We start from the raw sequence: 16,144 nt of genomic DNA, 5'->3' as shown, positions 1-16,144 counted from the left end.
AAAATAAAAAAAATGTCTTAATTTACCAAAATATCATTACCATTCACCATATATTACCATTTACTGAACTTCAGCTAGGTAAAAAAAAATACTGGCATCTGAAACTTTTCTACAGTTACACAGATTTTGTACACTTCTTCTAGGTAGTAAGCCAAAAATCGTAATGGAAATTATAATTTGCAGGTTTAACACAAAAATGTACTTCACATAGAAATTTATGGCTGAGGAGGGGGAGGAGGATAATTTTTGTCCCAGGTACTAACAAACTGCTGGGACGGTCGATATCTTATTTTTATGAATAATTCGTTAAAAGCTAATTCAAGGACCGATAGAAATTGTGATATTTTACTGACATACAGATGATACCCGTATCGTACTCAGTGCGACGGTTGATAGATGGATATTAAGACAATGAAAGGTTTATCAAACGCACATAGAGCTACCAAACATGATTTTTATATTTTATGAATTGGTACCCCCTGAGTAAGGTCAAAATAATTTTTATAATTACCTTCTAATATATAAGAAAATCATGGGAACACAATCTTGTGCTTATGCTATATTAGTAGTACATTAGAAACCAGAAGGGCATATATAACAAACGTCAGTGTGTTTTGGACGGCAGAAAGGATTTCTGATATCCTGATACCCTATATTCTGATGTGAGAAAAGATTACAACAATCCTAACAGTAGTATCCCCATGTTTACTTTGAGTGGGCCCATAGCAGATTAACATGAGATTTCAAACGGCCCCGGAATACAAGTGGTCCTGGAATACAAGTGGTCCCATTTTTCTAGTTTGCAAGATTTCGATAACATGCTCTGACAAAATTCCTGGGATTCCAGGTGTTTCAGTACTTTTATATGATTAATCGGAGTGTGGTCGGGAAAATACACAAGTAGCAATAATAGAAAAATAACATGAGATCTTAAACACACAGATAGGAAATAATTATAGGATTTCTATGATACCCCCTGTTGTAAGGACAGCGCACTTCATACGTAATGACAGTGCACACATAAATGTCACATAAAACTTTTTTGGGATTTTATTTTTCGCCGAAACGTTCAAAGCGATTTCTTTCTTTTAACTTAATGGCGACGAACACTTTATGAAAGGTCAGCACAAGTTGCACAATGACCGCGCGTAAGTTAAATAATGACAGCGCAACCAGCACTCTCACATAATACTTCTTTCATATTTTATTTTTAGCCGAAATTTACAAAGTATTTTTTTTCTTTCTTTGACCTCGCTAGGACTCGAAATGTCAGTTTCCTTCCAATGGAACAACGATCCAAGCAACAGGACTAAACTGATATTTAAAAAATTGTGTATCGAGAACTACATTCTAAAAAAAAACCTAATGCGCGATACCTGAGATTTCCCATTTTTCACACATGCTAAAACAGCGTGTTTACTATCAAAATTTAGCGCGCACTCGGACAATGTATATGTCCAGAGACAATTGCTCTCAAGGTACTTTTAGTAATAAAGGGGAAATGCATGCTTAAATTATGTAAACACCTGGCTAATTTAAGATTCGTCCTAAATAATAATTCTAAAGGATTAGGGTTATTGGACATACTAATTTCTTAATAAAAACAAATTTACAGCAATATTAAAATAGGGCAAAACCAGTTTGAAAAACAAAACAAACAAAAATAAACGTGAAAAAAGGCTTATAAAGGAACGTAATAAAGGTAAAAAGAACCGTGTATTATAGAAAGGCGGGGGGTCCTAGCAATCACTTCCAGAGGGAGGGGTTGATATTAGATTAAATTTAAGCCATATTAAGAGCTTTTAACGAAAATGCCCCGTTTCCTTGAGCCAGAACTATGAATATTTCACACCATCGTTACAATGCCCCCCCCCTAGCAATCATTACCAGAGGGGCGCGAAGTTCCCATTTCCTTTAAATCTTTCCTTATGACGTCCTCCCACGCTAGACGAGGACGACCTGCATTCCGTTTAGCCCTAGACGGTTGGCCGAAACGAAAAATCTTCGGCAATCTGTCATCCTTCATTCACACAACGTCCCCTAGCCATCTCAACCTTTCTTTCATTATAGTCCTACAGAGCGGTATTGAACCACATTTTTCGTTTAGCCTATTGTTTGAAATACGGTCAGTCAGCCGAGTACCCAGAACAATTCTTAAGCAATTTCTCTGGAAAACATCTAGCAAATTTTCATCCGTTTTTTAAGCGCCCATGCTTCAGAGCCATATTTGAATACTGTCCTCACTGTAGCTTCTAATATTCTAATCTATGTTTGCAGACTTATCTTCCTATTATTCCAAAGCTTTTTTAATTGTAAAAAAACACCCTGAGCCTTGGCTATTCTACTTTTAATATCTTCATTGCTCCCACCATCTTTACTAATAATACTACCAAGGTAAGTGAAGCTGCTAACTTGATCAATCTTTTCATTACCGAACGTCGCCTTTTCATCTTTACTTATTCCTAGCCTTAGTGACTTAGTCTTCTTAACATTAATTTTCAAACCTATTCTACCACCCTGAACTTGCAAAACCTCTAAGAGTTCATTCATTTTGCTCAAACTTTCCTCTAGGATGCTTAAATCTTCAGCATGATCTAAGTTCAGGAGATTTTTTCTCCCCATTTGATTCCGTGGCCCCCAATGCCTTTCCTGTGCTCCTTAATATAAAGACCATCAAAATAATCCATATAAAGGGAGAGAAGACAAAGCCCTGTTTAACTCCTAATTTAATACAAAACCAGCTGCTAACCTCATTTCATACCTTAACCTCAGCAGTGTTATTCTCATACATAGCACTAATCACTTTAATGTATTTGTCTGATATACCATACAATGATAAAATCTTTGCTAAAGCTCTTCTATCAACAGAATCGGACGCTTGCTCATAATCTATAAAATAAGGACCAAAGGTGTTTGACAACTCAGTTACTTCTCAATTATTAACCTAAGAGTGAAAATATCCTCGACGCATCCTGTAACTTATTTGAAACCCCACTGTTATTCTCTTAAAACTTTGTCTACAGCATCCCTCAGTCTAAAAAGTATCATGTTACTAAGTAATTCGTTATCTGCAAAGACCAGACTAATGCCTTGATAATTACCACACTTACTTTTATCACCTTTCTTATAAAGTGGCTTAATTAAGGTTTTCCTAAAATCATTTGGTACTTCCCCTTTTTCAAAAATTATATTCATAATCTTCAGTAACTTATTTCTAACTTCAGAGCCACCATATTTAAGAAACTCATTTACTACCCTGTACATTTAAGCGATATTAAGATCTTTTAACGAAAATGCCCCCGTTTTCTTCGAGCCAAGACTATGAATATTTCACACCATCGTGACAATACGCCCCATTTCCCCTAGCAATCATTTCCAGAGGACGGAGGTGATATTAGAGCTACATTTAAGTTATATTAAGAGCTTTTAACGAAAATCTTCCGTTTTGGTTGAGTCACGATTATGAATATTTCACATCATCTTGACAATACGCCCCACCCTCCCCCTTAGAAATCATTTCCAGACGACAGACTGATATTAGAGTAATTTTAAGCCATATTAAGAGCTTTTAACGAAAATGCATCGTTTCTTTCACTGGGACGTTAGATTTCAGTCCCCCTCTCACGAAACAAATTTTTAGCATCTCCCACCGTATCTTTAAGCTGTAGTGTGCTAGTCTAAGGCAATGCGCGCCACCCTAGCAAACAAAGGATAGCTTACGGCGTCCTCTGGCGCTCTCATGATTCCAAAGGCATTTACAAATATTTTCATAGTAAAAGCAGGCTTTTAAATCCATTGATTTATATTTTAACAATCCACCCCTAAGTATTTTCCTGTTAAAAATATACATTCAATGCATTGATTCAAGTTGTTCGTGAGCCTGGACTTTCATAATAACCTACAAAAGACACCCGGCCACTGTGACATTACACACCTACCCCCCTAGCATCCGCGTGGCATTGAACAAGGGAACTTGGAATTTCATCACCAGAACCTGATACTCCAAGCAATTCACGCCACAGCACCACACCTTTACTGCCTTGCGGCACCTCGCAACACTCGTCACCATAATTTTAAGCCTCTTCTAGCGTTTGAAACCTTCAATGGACTTATTTTCTATTGCTGTTATTTTCCAACGACTCCCAGCCCTGTGTCACACTTTTACTGCTCTGCAGCATCCTCTGATATTTCATCACCTAAGACATTTTTCAGACATCTCTTGTTAAAAATTATGCTTTCAATCCATTGATTCGATTTTTTGTGAACCAAGCCTATCATATTAACCACCGAAACACTCCACACCACCGCGACATTACTCGAACTCGGTATTTCACTAATAGAACGTGATACTCCATGCAATTCACACAACCGAGATAAAAGCTTCCAATTCTGTCGGGGCCCACTAGCCAGCAATTCCATCACACCCCCGACCCCCCCCCCCAACCTAACCAGTAGAAAACCCTAACAAGTAATTCAAGCAGAGGGCTTCAAGTCTCCAATTCAACTGGAGTCTAGAGAGCAATTTTAATGGGGGTGGGGCTAACCACCAACGGACCTATGTTGTGATTTGTCTTGTCTGTGCTATCTCGGTTGATATTGTACCGTGAGCAAAATGTGATATATTTAAAATACAAAAATAAAGTTCCTTCTTTCTAAAGATAATTCAGATTTCCTCTAATTAAGTTAAATCTCGTTTCAAGAAAGAAAAGTTCTTAATCAGCAAAAAGAAAAACTACCTTTTAGTTCCAGCCAAAACTCGGCGCTAATCACGGGAGATGGTTTTGAATTTTGCCGATAAGATGGGTAATAAAAAAACTACTGAATAAAATGTTTCGCAGGAAGCCTAAGTTATAAGAAAGTGTGAACTTTAAAGTCATTGAAATATTTAAAACAAATTATTGGACGAACAGTTCGCATAAGGTAGTAAGTTTGCGAACATAATTACAAAATAGCGGCCCCCGCCTCAGGACTTGGGCCAATTGTGAGTCAGCTCTTAGAGCGCCGGACAAAAACTATATTTTATAGTGTGGTAAAAGTGCTTTTTGGAGGATTATTAGAATCAGAATTATTTCGGCGCTCAGGCATTGGAATTCAGTTATTATTGTTATCTCAGTCACCATCGTTGTCATTTGAAGTGAACCACTGCTGTACACCTAAATATTTAAGTCATAATAAAACTATTGCTTTTCTAATTGTGTTTATTTTATATGTCTGTATCTAGTCGCATGACAGGTAATTAGTTCGTATGTCTCCATCGGTAGCGCTCCCAGGGATCTGATTTCTACATAATATAAAAGGTAAGTGATTTCGAGATAACCCAAGGAAAAGAGGTTACATTTATATAATTACATATTTGATTTTCTCGCTTTCAGCAAGTGGCGTGATCGGTACCCCTCTTTTAAATCATAATATTACATATGGCACAGTTCTTAGCGCTATAAGTGTTTCACACACATACACACACACACACACACACACAAACACACACACACACACACACACACACACACACACACACACACAATTACACACACACACACACACACATCATACACACACACACACACACACACACACAAACACACAAAAAAAAAACAAAACAAAAAGCAAAAACTAAAAAAAACTCCACCACACAAAAACAAACACACACACACAAACACACACACACACACAAACACACACACAAACACATAGTTTAGAGTTATAGTTTAGTTTAGTTTTAGTTAAGAGTTGTAGCTTAGAGTCTTAGCTTAGAGTGTTTAGTTACACTTATAGTTTAGTTTAGTTTCAGTTAAGAGTTTTAGTTTAGAGTTATAGTTTAGTTTTAGTTAAGAGCTATAGCTTAGAGTTTTAGCCTAGAGTCTTAGCTTCGAGTTTTTAGTTACACTTATAGTTTAGTTTAGTTTCAGCTAAGAGTTTTAGTTTAGAGTTACACTGTAGTTTAGTTTTAGTTAAGAGTTTTACTTTCGAGTTTTACCTTAGAGTCTTATCTTAGAGTTGTAGTTTAGTTTTAGTTAAGAGTTTTATTTTAGAGTTTAGAGTTTTAGCCTAGAGTCTTATCTTAGAGTTTTAGTTAGATTTTATAGTTTAGTTTGGTTTTAGTTAAGAGTTGTAGTGTGGTTTTAGTTAAGAGTTTTAGTTTAGAGTTTATAATCTTAGTTTAGAGTCTTAGCTTAGAGTTTGATTTATATTTATATTTTATTTCTTGTAGAGTCAAGAGTTATAGTTAATGGGTATAAGTTATTCTTAGTTAAGAATTTTATTTCCTAGTTTAGAGTATTACATTATGGTAAAATCTTATATTTTTGGTTGGAGTTATATTTTCGTTTAGTTTAACATAAGAGTTTTAGTTTAGAGTCGTAGCTTAGTTTTATTTAGAGTTATAGTTTGGAGTCTTATCTTAGAGTTTAAGCTACAGTTTTAGTTTATTTTATTTTTAGGTTAGTTTATTTTTAGTTCAGAGTTTTAGTTTAGAGTTTAAGAGTCTTAGTTTAGAGTCTTAGATTAGAGTTTTAGCTAGTTTAGAGTTATAGTTTACTTTCAGTTAGGAGTTTTAGTTAAGAGCCATAGTTTAGTTTTAGTTAAGAGTTTTAGTTTAGAGTTTTAGCTTCGAGTCATAGCTTAGAGTTATAGCTAGTTTAGAGTTGTAGTTTAGTTTTAGTTTGGAGTTTCAGTTAAGAGTCATAGTTTAGTTTTAGTTAAGAGTTTTAGTTTATAGTTTTGAGTATTAGCTTAGAGTCATAGCTTTGAGTTTTAGTTAGAGTTAGAGTTTAGTTTAGTTTCAGTTCAGAGTTTTAGTTTAGAGTTGTAGTTTAGTTTTAGTTAAGAGTTTTAGTTTAGAGTCTTAGATCAGAGTTTTAGTTAGAGTTATAGTTTAGTTTATTTTTAGTATAGTTTTAGTTAAGAGTTTTAGTTTCGAATTAGAGTTTTAGTTTAGAGTCTTATCTTAGAGTTTTAGCTAGAGTTATAGTTTAGTTATAGTTTACTTTAGAGTTGTAGTTTAGTTTTAGTTAAGAGTTTTCGTTTAGAGTTTCAGTTTAGAGTCTTAGCTTAGAGTTTTAGTTTAGAATATGAGCTTAGAGTTTTAGTTAGAGTTATAGTTTAATTTAGTTTTTAGTTAATAGTTTTAGTTTAGAGTTTTGAGTTTTAGTTTAGAGTCTTAGCCTAGAGTTTTAGTTTTTGTTATAATTTAGTTTAGTTTTAGTAGAGAATTTAGAGTTTTAGTTTAGAGTCTTGGCTTAGAGTTTTAGTTAGATTTATGGTTTAGTTTAGTTTTAGTTAGGAGCTTTAGTTTAGATCTCTAGTTTAGTTTTAGTTTAGAGTTTTAGTTAGAGTTATAGTTTTAGCTAAGTTTTAGTTAAGAGTTTTAGTTTAGATATTGGAGTTTTAGTTTTGAGTCTTAGCTTAGAGTTTTATTTAGTTATAGTTTAGTTTAGTTTTAATTCAGAGTTTTATTTTAGAGTCTTAGCATAGAGTTTTAGTTAGAGTTATAATTTAGTTTAGTTTTAGTTAAGAATTTCAGTTTAGAGTTGTTGTTTAGTTTTAGATAGGAGTTTTAGTTTAGAGTCTTTGCTTAGAGTTTTAGTTGTAGTTATAGTTTAGTTTAGTTTTAGTTGAGAATTTAGAGTTTTAACTTAGAGCCTTGGGTTGATTTTTAGTTACAGTTATGTTTTGGTTTTTTTTTAGTTAGGTGCTTTAGTTTAGACCTCTATTTTAGCTTTAGTTAAGAGTTTTAGTTTAGAGTTTATAGTTTTAGTTTAGAGTTTTAGTTTAAAGTTTTAGTTAGAGTTATAGTTTAGTTTTGTTTCAGTTAAGAGTTATAGTTTAGATATTGGAGTTTTAGTGTCGAGTCTTAGCTTAGTCTTAGTCTTAGTTTAGTTAAAAGTTCTAGTTTAGAGTTTTAATTAGAGCTATAGTTTACTTTAATTTTAGTTAAGAGTTTTAGTTTAGAGTATTAGCTTAGAGTCTTAGCTTAAAGTTTTAGTTAGAGTTATAGTTTAGTTTAGTTTTAGTTTAGAGATGTTGTTTAGCTTTAGATAAGAGTTTTAGTCTAGAGTCTTTGCATAGAGTTTTAGTTAGAGTTATAGTTTAGTTTAGTTTTAGTTAAGAATTATAGTTTAGAGTTGTTGTTTAGTTTTAGATAAGAGTTTTAGTTTAGAGTTTAGAGTTTTAGTTAGATTTATAGTTTAGTTTACTTTTAGTTTAGAGTCTAGAATTTTAATTTAGAGTGTTAGCTTAGAGTTTTAGGTAGAGTTAGAGTTTAGTTTAGTTTTAGTTAAGAGTTTTAGTTTAGACTTGTAGTTTAGTTTTAGTCAAGAGTTTTATTTGAGAGTTGTAGTTTAGTTTTAGTTTAGAGTTTAGAGTATTAGTTTAGAGTCATCGCTTTGAGTTTTAGTTAGAGTTATAGTTTAGTTTAGTTTTAGTTATGAGTTTTAGTTTAGAGTTGTAGTTTAGTTTTAGTTCAGAGTTTTAGTTTAGAGTCTTTGCATAGAGTTTTAGTTAGAGTTATAGTTTAGTTTAGTTTTAGTTAAGAATTTTAGTTTAGAGTTGTTGTTTAGTTTTAGTTAAGAGTTTTAGTTTAGAGTTTAGAGTATTAGCTTAGAGTCTTAGCTTAGAGTTTTTGTTAGAGTTATAGTTTAGTTTACTTTCAGTTAAGATTTTAGTATAGAGCTTTAGTTTAGTTTTAGTTAACATTTTTAGTTTAGAGTTTAGAGTTTTAGGATATAGTTTTAGCTAAGAGTTTTAGTTAGAATTATAGTTTAGTTTATAGTTCGAGTTGTAGTTTAGTCAAAAATTGTAGATTAGTGTTTAAGTTAGAGCTATATTTTACTTTAGTTTTTAAGAGTTTTAGTTTAGAGTTTTAGTTAAGTTTTAGTTAAGAGTTTTAATTTAGAGTTTAGAGTATTAGCTTAGAGTCTTAGCTTAGAGTTTTAGTTAGAGTTATAGTTTAGTTTAGTTCTAGTTTAGAATTGTTGTTTAGCTATGGTTAAGAGTTTTAGTTTAGAGTTTAGAGTTTTAGTTTAGAGTCTTAGCTTAGAGTTTTAGTTAGAGGTTCAGTTTAATTTAGTTTTAGTTGAGAGTTGTAGTTTTGGGTTTTAGCTTAGAGTTTTAGTTTAGAGTTTTAGTTAGGAGTTTTAGTTAGAGTTATAGTTTAGTTTAGTTTAGAGTTTTAGTTTAGGGTTTTAGGTTAGAATTTTAGTTTAGAGTCTTAGCTTAGAGTTTAGTGTCTTAACTTAGAGTGGGTATTATTCGTTTTTAAGGTTAATTTAGGCTAGGTTACGCACGAGTGCGTGCGTAACCATGCCTAAATTAACCTTAAAAATGAATAATACCCACTCTAAGTTAAGACACTAAACTCTAAGCTAAGACTCTAAACTAAAATTCTAAGCTAAAACCCTAAACTAAAACTCTTAACTAAAACTAAACTAAACTATACATCATAGCGACGAAGATCGCTATTTCGTAATGCCCTATACACAAATTTAATTAAAAATGATTTGACTAATTATAATAAAAAACTAGTAAATAACTCCACTCAACCTATTACGAATAGACCTTCTAGGCTGGCTGCCAAGAAGGCAACATTAGCTTTAAAATCTTGTCTGTAAGTATTTTAATTCCATCTGAATGAATTGCTCTCTGTCCATTTCGTTTGGATTACCAGTCCTGGTTGAACTTCCTTGAAGTAATGATATTAGGGCTGTTTTAAAACTTTTTTTAAAACAGTTTTAATGATTGAATTTTAATGTAAGTTTCTTTTATAGTATTTTTATTGTTTTTCTGAGGACGGCCCTTGGATATAGGGTCGAAATATTCATTTGAAGTTGCGTTCCACTGTCTTGTATAAAAATTTCCCTGTTGTTCTACTTATTTGTTTAAAACTATACCTCTAACTAAAACTCTAAGCTAAGACTCTAAACTAAAACTCTAAGCTAAAACCCTAAACTAAAACTCTTAACTAAAACGAAACTAAACTATACCTCTAACTAAAACTCTAAGCTAAGACTCTAAACTAAAACTCTAAGCTAAAATCCTAAACTAAAACTCTTAACTGAAACTAAACTAAACTATACCTGTAAGTAAAACTCTAAGCTAAGACTCTAAACTAAAACTCTAAACTAAAACTCTAAACTAAAACTACTCTTATCTAAAGCTAACCAACAACTCTAAACTAAAACTAAACTAAACTATAACTCTAACTAAAACTCTAAGCTAAGACTCTAAGCTAATACTCTAAACTCTAAACTAAAACTCTTAACTAAAACTGAACTATAACTCTAAACTAAAACTCTTAACTAAAACTAAAGTAAACTATAGCTCTAAATAAAACTCTAAACTAGAACCTTTAACTAAACTACAACTCTAACTAAAACTAAACCAAACTATAACTCTAACTAAAACTTTTAGCTAAAACTCTAACCTAAAACTCTAAACTCTAAACTAAAACTCTTAACTAAAACTAAACTACAGCTCTAAACTAAAACTCTTAACTGAAAGTAAACTAAACTATAACTCTATCTAAAACTCTAAGCTAAGACTCTAAGATAATACTCTAAACTCTAAACTAAAACTCTTGACTAAAACTAAACTACAAGTCTAAACTAAAACTCTTAACTAAAACTAAACTAAACTGTAACTCTAACTAATTCTTTAAGCTAACACTGTAGATTTAAATTCTAAACTATATACTAAAACTAAAATAAACTATAACACTAACTAAAAGTCTAATTTATAAACTAAAACTCTTATCTAAACTAAAAAACAACTCTAATCTGTGACTCTTAAATATAAATAAAATAAACCACAACTCTAAACTAAAACTCTATGCATAAACTCTAAAATAAAACTCTTAACTAAAACTAAGCTACAACTTTAAACTAAAACTCTTAACTAAAAGTAAATTATAATTTAACTCTAACTAAAACTCTAAGCTAAGACTCTAAGCTAATACTATAAATTCTAAACTAAAACCATTAACTAAAAACTAAACCATAACTCAAAAATAAAACTCTTAAAAACTAAAGTAAACTATAGCTCTAGCTAAAACTCTATTATAGAACTTTTGACTAAACTACAACTCGAACTATAAACTTAACCAAAATATAATTCTAACTAAAACTTTAAGCTAAAACCATATACTAAAACTCTAAACTCTAAACTAAAAATGTTAACTAAAACTAAACTACAGCTCTAAACTAAAATCTTAACTGAAAGTAAACTAAACTATAACTCTAACTAAAACTCTAAGCTAAGACTCTAAGCTAATACTCTAAACTCTAAACTAAAACCCTTGACTAAAAACAAATTACAAGTATAAACTAAAACTCTTAACTAAAACTAAACTAAAGTGTAACTCTAACAAAAACTCTAAGCTAACACTCTAAATTAAAATTCTAGACTCTATACTAAAACTAAATTAAACTATTACTCTATCTAAAGCTCTAAACTCTAAACTAAAACTCTTATCTAAAACTAAACAACAACTCTAAACTAAAATTCTTAACTAAAACTAAAGTAAACTATAACTCTAATTAAATCTCTAAACTAAAACTCTTAACTAAAACTAAACTATAACTCTAAACTAAAACTCTTAATTAAAAGTAACATAAACTCTAACTCTAACTAAAACTCTAAGCTAAGACTCTAAGCTAATACTCTAAACTCTAAACTAAAACTCTTAACTAAAACTAAACTACAACTCTAAACTAAAACTCTTGACCTAAAATTAAACTAAAAGTCTAAACTAAAACTCTTAACTAAAACTAAACTAAACTGTAACTCTAACTAAAACTCTAAGCTAACAATCTAAATTAAAAATCTAGACTCTAAATTAAAACTAAAATAAACTATAAGTCTAACTAAAACTCAAAACTATAAACTAAAACTCTTAACTTATAACTACACTACAACTCTAAACTATAATTCTTAACTAAAACTAAACTAAACTATAACTCTAACTAAAACTCTATGCAAAGACTCTAGAGTAAAACTCTTATCTAAAACTAAACAACAACTCTAAACTGAAACTAAAATAAACTAAAACTTTAACTAAAACTCTAAGCTAAGACTCTAAGCTAATAATCTAAACTCTAAACTAAAACTCTTAACTAAAACTTAACTATAACTCTAAACTAAAACTCTTAACTAAAACTAAAGTAAACTATAGCTCTAACTAAAACTCTAAACTAGAACTTTTAACTAAACTAAGACTAAGACTAAGCTAAGACTCGACACTAAAACTCCAATATCTAAACTAAAACTCTTAACTGAAACTAAACTAAACTATAACTCTAACTAAAACTCTAAACTAGAACTTTTAACTAAACTAAGACTAAGACTAAGCTAAGACTCGACACTAAAACTCCAATATCTAAACTAAACCTCTTAACTGAAACTAAACTAAACTATAACTCTAACTAAAACTTTAAACTAAAACTCTAAACTAAAACTATAAACTCTAAACTAAAACTCTTAACTATAACTAAACTAGAGATCTAAACTAAAGCTCCTAACTAAAACTAAACTAAACTATAACTCTAACTAAAACTCTAAGCTAAGACTCTAAACTAAAACTCTCAATTCTCAACTAAAACTAAACTAAACTATAGCTATAACTAAAACTCAAAGCTAAGACTCTAAACTAAAACTCTAAGCTAAGACTCTAAACTAAAACTCCTATCTAAAACTAAACAACAACTCTAAACTGAAATTCTTAACTAAAACTAAACTAAACTATAACTCTAACTAAAATTCTATGCTAAGACTCTAAACTAAAACTCTGAATCAAAACTAAACTAAACTATAACTCTAACTAAAACTCTAAGCTAAGACTCGAAACTAAAACTCAAATATCTAAACTAAAACTCTAGCCAAGACTCTAAGCTAAAACTCTAAATTCTCAACTAAAACTAAACTAAATTATAACAGTAACTAAAACTCTAAGCTAAGACTCTAAACTAAAACTCTAAACTAAAACTCTTAACAAAAAACTAAACTAAACTAAAACTCTAACTAAAACTCTAAGCTCAGATTATAAACTAAAACTCCAAGCTAAGACTCTAAACTGAAACTATAAACCAAAACTCTTAACTAAAACTAAACTACAACTCTGAAGTAAACTATAACTAAACTATAACTCTAGCTAAAACTCTAAGCTAAGACTTTAAACTAAAACTCTAAATTCTAAACTAAAACTCTTAACTAAAACTAAACTATACTAAAACTAAACTATAACTCTAACTAAAACTCTAACTAAAACTCTTAACTAAAACTAGAATACAACTCTAAACTAAAACTCTGAACTGAAACTAAACTAAACTCTAACTCTAACTAAAACTCAAAGCTATGACTCTAAGCTAAGACTCTAAACTAAAACTCTAAATTAACACTCTAAACTATAACTCTTAACTAAAACTAAACTAACCTAAAACTAAACTAAACTCTAAACTAGCTAAAACTCTAAGCTAAGACTCTAAACTAAAACTCTAAACTAAAACTCTTAACTAAAACTAAACTAACCTAAAACTAAACTAAACTAAAACTCTAACTAAAACTCGAAGCTAAGACTCTAAACTAAAACTCTTAACTAAAAATAAACTAAAACTCTAAACTAAAACTCTTAACTGAAACTAAATTAAACTCTAACTCCAACTAAAACTCTAAGCTATGACGCTAAGTTAATGCTTTAAACTCCAAACTAAAACTCTTAACTAAAGCTAAACTATAACTCGAAACTAAAACTCTTGACTAAAACTAAACTAAATTATAACTCTAGAAGAAACTCTAAGCTAAGACTCTAAACTAAAACTCTAAACTAAAACTCTTAACTAAAACTAAACTCTAACTCTAACTAAAACTCTAAGCTATGACTCTAAGCTAAAACTCAAAACTCTAGACTAAAACTCTTAACTAATACTAAACTACCACTCTAAGATAAGACTCTAAGGTAAAACTCGAAAGTAAAACTCTCAACTAAAATACAGTATAAGTCTAAACTAAAAATCTTAGCTGAAACTAAACAAAACTATAATTGTAACTAAAAACTCGAAGCTAAAACTCTAGGCTAAAACTCTAAGCTAAAGCTCTTAACTAAAACTAAACTATAACTCTAAACTAAAACTCTTAACTGAAACTAAACTAAACTAGAAGTGTAACTAAACACTCTAAGCTAAGACTCTAAGCTACAACTCTTAATTAAAACTAAACTAAACTATAACTCTAAACTATGTGTGTGTGTGTGTGTTCGTGCTTGTGTGTTTGTGTTTGTGTGTTTGTGTTTGTGTGTGTGTTTGTGTGTTTGTGTGTGTGTGTTTGTGTGTGTGTGTTTGTGTGTGTTTGTGTTTGAGTTTTTTTGTGGCTGTGTGTTTGTGTGTGTGTGTGTGTGTGTGTTTGTGTGTTTTTGTGTGTGTCTATGTGTTTGTGTGTGCTTGTGTGTGTGTGTGTTTTTGTGTGTTTGTTTTGGTGTGGGTGTGTTTGTGTGTGTGTGTGTTTTTGTTTTTTTGTGTATGTGTGGGTGTGTGTGTTTGTTTGTATGTGTGTTTGTTTTTTTTTTTTTATGTGTTTTTATGTGTTTGTGTGTGTGTTTTTGTGTGTGTGTGTGTGTGTTTGTGTGTGTTTGTTTGTGTGTGTGTTTTGTTTTTTTGTGTGTTGTTTTGTTTGTATGTTTGTGTGTGTGTGTTTGTGTGTGTGTGTGTGTGTTTGTTTGTGTTCTTGTGTGTGTGTGGGTGTGTGTTTGTGTGTGTGTGTTTTTGTGTGTGTGTTTTTGTGTGTGTTTTTTTGTGTGTGTTTGTGTGTGTGTTTTTGTGTTTTTGTTTGTGTGTGTTTTTGTGTTTGTTTTTTTTTGTTTTTTTTTGTTTTTCTTTGTTTGTTTTTTTGTTTTTGTGTGTGTGTGTGTTTGTGTGTGTTTGTGTTTGTGTGTGTGTGTGTGTTCGTTTTAGTGTTTTTGTGTTTGTTTGTTTGTGTGTTTGTGTTTGTTTTTGTTTGTTTTTTTTTTTTTGTGTTTGTTTGTTTGTGTGTTTGTTTTTGTGTGTGTGTTTTTGTGTGTGTGTGTGTGTGTGTGTGTTTGTGTGTCTGCGTTTGTGTGTGTGTGTGTTTGTGTGTTGTTTTGTTTTTGTTTGTGTGTTTGTGTTTTTGTTTGTTTTTGTTGGTTTTTGTGTTTGTTTATTTTTTTTTTTGTTTGTGTATGTGTTTTTTTGTTTGTGTGTGTTTTTGTTTTTATGTTTGTGTGTGCGTGTGTGTGTTTTTGTTTATTTGTGTGTGTCAGGGTTTGTGGTGTGTGTGTGTGTGTGTGTGTGTGTGTGTGTGTGTTTGTGTGTTTTTGTTTTTGTGTGTGGGTTTGTTTGTTTTTGTGTTTTTGTGTGTTTTTGTGTGTGTTTTTGTGTCTTTGTGTGTTTGTGTGTTTGTGTTTGTGTGTTTGTGTGCGTGTGTTTTTGTGTGTGTTTTTGTGTGTTTGTTTGTTTTTTTGTTTGTTTGTGTGTTTGTGTTTGTTTTTGTGTGTGTGTTTGTGTTTGCGTTTGTGTGTGTGTTTGTGTTTTTGTTTGTGTTTGTGTGTTTGTGTTTGTGTGTTTGTGTGTGTGTGTTTGTTTTTGTGTCTGTGTGTCTTTGTGTGTGTGTTTTTTTGTGTGTGCTTGTGTGTTTTTTTGTGTTTGACTTTCTGAAGATGTTTCAAAATTCATTTTGGACTTTTTTTTGTTGAAATGCAAGAGTTGGAATATTTCAGTAGTGTTTTGTCGTGGTTTACCTTTTCACTGTTACATTCTTTTGATGTTTCAAAGTTCCTTTTTGATTTTTTTTTGAAACGCAAGAGTTGGAATATTTCAGTAGTGTTTTGTCGTGGTTTACCTTGTCACTGTTACATTCTCTTGATGTTTCAAAATTCATTTTCGACTTTTTTTTTCGTTGATATGTAAGAGTTAGAATATTTCAGTAGTGTTTTGTTGTGGTTTACCTTGTCGCTGTTACACTCTGAAGATGGTTCGAAGTTCATTTTGGACTTTTTGTTTTATCGTGGTTTACCTTGTCATTGTTACATTCTGAAGATGTTTCAAAGTTCATTTTGGACTTTTTTTTGTTGAAATGTAAGAGTTGGAATATTTCTGTAGTGTTTTGTCATGGTTTACCATGTCAAAACTAGCGCACAATAAAT

This window comes from Artemia sp. Qi Xiang Cuo, chromosome 9 (genome assembly GCF_049724085.1).
Source record: "Artemia sp. Qi Xiang Cuo chromosome 9, ASM4972408v1, whole genome shotgun sequence".
NCBI lineage: Eukaryota > Metazoa > Arthropoda > Branchiopoda > Anostraca > Artemiidae > Artemia > Artemia sp. Qi Xiang Cuo.
The sequence above is the reverse complement of the archived record's forward strand: the minus strand, read 5'-3'. Positions refer to the sequence as shown.